We start from the raw sequence: 5,552 nt of genomic DNA, 5'->3' as shown, positions 1-5,552 counted from the left end.
GATGACTGTTTGGATTCAGTTCCTGGGTTCTGTCTTCCCATTTCCCTTCCCTTCCTTTGCTGTCCTCTCCCTTTTTTCTTCTCTGTTCTGGGGGTGGAAGCCAGGGCCTTGCTCAGGCCATGCACACACTGAGCCACTGAGCTGCACCTGGCCCATGTGTTTTGTTTCTTGCTGGTATACCTGTAGACATATCCTATTCTTTCCTGGCACCCTAAGTTTATCCTGTTTGTAGACTAATGGGGAATTTAAAGCCTGTCAGCAGTAACAGGGGGTTCTTGTTACTTACTGTTTTTTTTGTTTTTGTTTTGTTTGTTTTTTGTTTTGTTTTTTCGAGACAGGGTTTCTCTGTAGCTTTGGAGACTGTCCTGGAACTCGCTTTGTAGACCAGGCTGGCCTTGAACTCACAGAGATCTGCCTGCCTCTGCCTCCCGAGTGCTGGGATTACAGGCGTGCGCCACCACCGCCCGGCTTCTTGTTACTATTGCTAGAAGATAAATGACCAAATTTTAATGACTCAAAACAATTTTGAAATGCATACAGGTCCTGTTGGGTAATTTCAACAGAGTAAAGACAAGAATTGGCTTCTGTTCCACGTCTAGGTTTTCAGCTAGGAAGACTCAGAATGGCCTACTCTGCTCGTTTACCTGCACTTGGGCTGGGTGAGGTGGAAGCAGACCAGTGCTATGGGTAGAGTGTAGCCTTCCCTGGCATGGTGGCCTTGAGGTAATCAGACGTAGGCAGCATCGCAAGCCTCCAAGCAGCACCGTTACAGTGAATAAGGCAGTAGCTGTGTTCCATCTCATCTGCCCCAGAGGTCTCATGCCCTCATGGCCTCTGTACACTCATGGGTAAAGCAGTAGAAACCCATGCAGACCTGCAGAGGACCCAGATCTTTCTTCCTGGTGGTTTCATGACAGTAGAAGTATCTGGGATGGGAGCTGTTCCGGCTACCACTGCCACATGGAGTAGCTTCTGGAACTAAAACAGACCCAAGTGCAAGGCAGAAGCTCTACTGTGTTTCATGTCCTGGCTTCAGACAAGACACTCCCATAATTTCTCCACTATGCTATTGGTTGCAGAGGCAAAATTACCAACATTCCAGCATGAGAAGGGAGGGCCCACATGTGTTCACTCCAGGAGCAAGAATCACTGGGGTTTAGGTGTAATTGGAGGGGAGTTTCTATCCTGCCAGCAACTCCCAAATACCCAGCAGGTGCTTCCCAAATTATCACACAAAGGCTTATTACTAACTAGCTAGCTCTTACACTTAAATTAACCCATAAGTCTTATCTATGTTTAGCCATGTGGCTTGGTACCTTTTCTCAGTAGGACATTCTCATCTTGCTTCCTCCTGGGTCTAGCTGGTGACCTACAACTCTGCCCTTCCTCTTCCTGTATTTCTGTTGGCTTTCCAAATCAGCTTTTATTATCAACCAATGAGAGCTACATACATTCACAGCGTACAGAAGGATCCTCCCACAGCATTGAGTTGGAGAGAGAAGACTCAGTGGCTAAGAGCATGGGATACTCTTCCTGAGGACTCAGGTTCAGTTCCCAGCATCCACATGGTAGCTCACCATGGGAGAATCTGACCTCTGAGGACACCTCTGCCTCTGAGTGCTGGGATTAAAGGCGTGTACCACCACTGCCCAGCCAATAAAAAATCTTTTTAAAAAGTGAACCTTGCTCTTTTAGAGGACATGGACTCAGTTTCCAGCACCCACATGCCAGCTAACAACTGTCTGGAACAACAGTTCCAGGGGACCTGAGACTCTTGACTTCTGCAGGCTCCTGCCCACACACACGGTACACATACACACTATTTAAAAAGAACTGCTATTGTCCATCTTGGAGGAGGTGGCTTCCACACTGATCTCAGCTTGTGGGATTAAGTTCTGAAATTGATAGACACTTTGAAAAGTAGTTTATATTTTTTCACTATCACTGGAATCGATGACTTCCCTGTTTCGCAGCAGTTAGAGGGCTGTCCCAGCATATTTTCAATCTTCTTGAAAAGTAAGGTGGTGCTGGGTATGGAGGCACATGTTAGTAACCCCAGCACTCCGGAGGCTAAGGTACGAAGATCATGAGTTCTAAGCCACCCTGGGCTACAGAGACCCAGTTGCACATCTTTAATCCCAGCTCTCTGGAGGCAGATGCAGGCAGATGTCTGTAAGTTCAAGGTCAGCCTATATACAGAGAGAATTCTAGGACAGTAAGGGCTCCATAGAAAAACCATGTCTTGAAAAATAAAAAATAAAAATCTAACAAACCAGAACTTTATTTTCCAAGTAATATCTTTTCATTTTAGCTAATTCTTTATAGCCAATTAATTTTCCAAATAATTAGTTGTAATTCTCCCTTTGGACCAATTGGAGCTCCAACATGTTAAAAGTCTCAGCCCTCAATGGGTATAAAAAATGTTGTCTATTTTTTTCTCTTTCTCACTCAAATTTTTTTTTATGTTTTTTTTTATTTTTTATTTTTATTTTTTTGAGGCAGGGTTTCTCTGTGTAACAGCCCTAGCTGTCCTGAAACTAGCTTGTAAATCAGGCTAGCCTTGAACTCACAGAGATATGTCTCCTGAGTGCTGGGATTAAAGTCATGCACCACCACGCCCATGTCCAGCCTTAACATTTTTTTCTTTTTTCCATGATTCTAGAGTTTATCTTCCCTGAATGTTCGCTCTCCTCTCTGCTCCCTCTCCTCTCTTTCTTTCCTCTCCCTCCTGTGCTTCACCCCAGAGCTCCACCCTAGCTCTGGTTACTGTTTTGATATTAACTAATGCTCACTAAGCCAAATATAAAATCACAAGTGTTTTTCCTCAACAAATAACCATGAAAGATTGTCAGAACAGATCAGGCTGTGGGGGCACTCTTAGCACCTAGGGAGTAGAAGCTTGCAGATCTCTGTGAGTTAGGGGCCATCCTCGAGCCTTGTCTACACAGCAAGTTCCAATTCTATAGAGAGACACTGTCTCAGAAAAACAAAACAGAAACCAATTGTCAGAATAGGGGGAAAAAACAACGCTTGGAGTGAGCCACCAGATGCATTACAATAATGATAACATGAAGCTATAAAAATCAGAAGGTGACATCTGGTGGTGGAGGGCAGCTGGTTAGAAGAAGCATAAGCTGCAGGTTTCCAGGGTGATAAGGATTCTCTCGGTTTGTCTGGTACTTACAGGAATGGACAACTCTTGACACATTGAACAGAATACTTTCTATCTGCATTCTAATTCAATAAAGTCTGGAGAAATGCTGTTTAGTCCTGGAAGCTGCCTCTGTGAACTACAGCTGGTTTAAGAACACATGCATGCACATCTTTGGGCAGGGCTAGTAATCCTGGGCTCCAGAGGATTTATGAATTCTGGCTGCCACGTAACAGCTGTATGACACTGGGCAAGGACCCAGAATCTCAGAGCATGCCAATTCTCTTACCTATGCAAAGAAGCAAATCATATCTTAATGGAAATCCTGGGGAGAGTGTTTTTGGTTTGTTTGTTTGTTTGTTTATTAACAAAAGGACTAATGCTGGGAGATCTTACTCTCAAAGTCCTAGACTGTCAGAAATGATTGAAATGTCTGTGCAAATGGAACGTTTTCTACTCTTTACCTGGAAGGTTTGGGTGATTTGGACACCAAGGAGCATCCCTGGCGTCTAAGACAGGTGCAGAGCGTCAGATAAGGTTTCCAATAACAGCATCCTACATCTATCTTCACATGGTAGTTTCCAAGGAAACAGGATCCTGAGCCCTCCTGATAGCTCAGGCCTGCCGATAATCCCTTTACTCAGCCCAGTGTGCTTTGAAGCAATCAAAACGTGGCTTCTGGACAGGAGACACGGTTCAGCGGTAGAGTGCTCACCTGGCAGGCTCACCCTAAGGCTAATCCACAGTACTACAGAAACCAAGGCAGAACAAAGAGGTGAAGCCCACTACTGTTTCTTTCCTCCCCCTCACATAAATAACTGTCCCCCGTCTGGTGTCTGGTGTCAGAGCCCATGCTTCCTCCAGTGTAAGGCTTCCCTTGCAACCTCGAGTCAGTGAATGTACCTTTGTCAGACCACTGGTTGTCTTCAGTGAGTACACGTCATCTTGGGGGATCTCTGTGCATACAAAATGTGTTCCCGATGCTTGGCATCTGAAAAGCTCTTAAGAAATGATAAGATTAGGGCTGTGATGGGAGAAAACTTCAGTTGGTGAAGTGTTTGCCTTGCAAGTATGAGGACTACAGTTTGAGCCTGAGCACATCCGTTTAAAAAGCCAGGTGACAGGGCTATGCAGAGAAACCCTGTCTTGAAACACCAAAACTAAAACCAAAGAGCCAGGTGGATTAGCACATACTTACAACACTAAACCTGGGAAGGCAGAGACAGACAGATCCCTGGGACTGACCAGACAGACAGCACAGCCTACTTGGCAAGTTCAGGTCATTTATGAAAAATCCTGATTCAGAACAAATTTCGAAGAGGCAGAGGAGTCTAGGGAGTTCTCTGCTGTGTTGGTAAATTGTTGCTCAAGTGTGAGGACCTGAACTTGGATCCCTAGCATCCACATAAAAGTGGGGTGTAGACTACTTACCTGTCATCTCAGTGCTGGGAGACAGGATCCCTGGGGCTCACTGGCCAGGTAGTTTAGCCTGAATGGGTGGCTCCAGGTTCAGTGGCTACTATCTCAATAAATAGGTGGAGAGTGACTTCAGAAGAGACCCGAGCCAGGCGGTGGTGGCGCACGCCTTTAATTCCAGCCCTCGGGAGGCAGAGGCAGGCGGATCTCTGTGAGTTCGAGGCCAGCCTGGTCTACAAAGCGAGTTCCAGGAAAGGCGCAAAGCTACATAGAGAAACCCTATCTCAAAAAGAACCCCCCCCACAAAAAAAGAGTAGCTGGGTAGTGGTTGTGTACTCCTTAAATCCCAGCACTTGGGAGCCAGAGGCAGGGGGATCTCTGAGTTCAAGGCCAGCCTGGCCTACAGAGTGAAATCTAGGATGGCCAAGACTGTTTCACAGAGAAAAAAAGAAAAAGAAACTCTGTCTCAAACAACAGCAGCAGCAGCAGCAGCAGCAGCAGCGTCTTAACAGTGCTGCTGGTCATAGTGGTGCACGCCTTGAGTCCCAGTGTTTTGGAGTTCCTGACCCCTGGGAAAAGACCATAGACTCAATCCAATTATAATTCAAAGATTTATTGATTACTGCTAGCAGGACCACAATCTCTGAGCCAGACTTGAGACTGCTGTGACAAGGAGGTGATGGAAGAATTTTTAAGGGGGAAAAACACAAGGAGACCTTGAGTATCTGCACAAGCAAGCCAAGAGCTGTTTTGCTCCGCCAAGATTAGGTAGTCAAGGCAACCTGAATGTCTGAATAACAGAAGCCAAAAAGCAGTTAGTCAAAACAGAGTAAGTAGATGGTCGAGGCTGTGTATTTCTGAGTAGGTGGATGAGGTCACTGAGTCAGGGTTACTGGGAACTTATTTCCCAGAGACTGGAGTCAGATATAAATGGCTAATGGTTACCTAGATGGATGCCTAGCAGAAAATGGAGGGGTTTTTGGCC

This window comes from Onychomys torridus, chromosome 2, assembly GCF_903995425.1.
Source record: "Onychomys torridus chromosome 2, mOncTor1.1, whole genome shotgun sequence".
Lineage (NCBI taxonomy): Eukaryota > Metazoa > Chordata > Mammalia > Rodentia > Cricetidae > Onychomys > Onychomys torridus.
Note: the sequence above shows the minus strand (reverse complement) of the source record.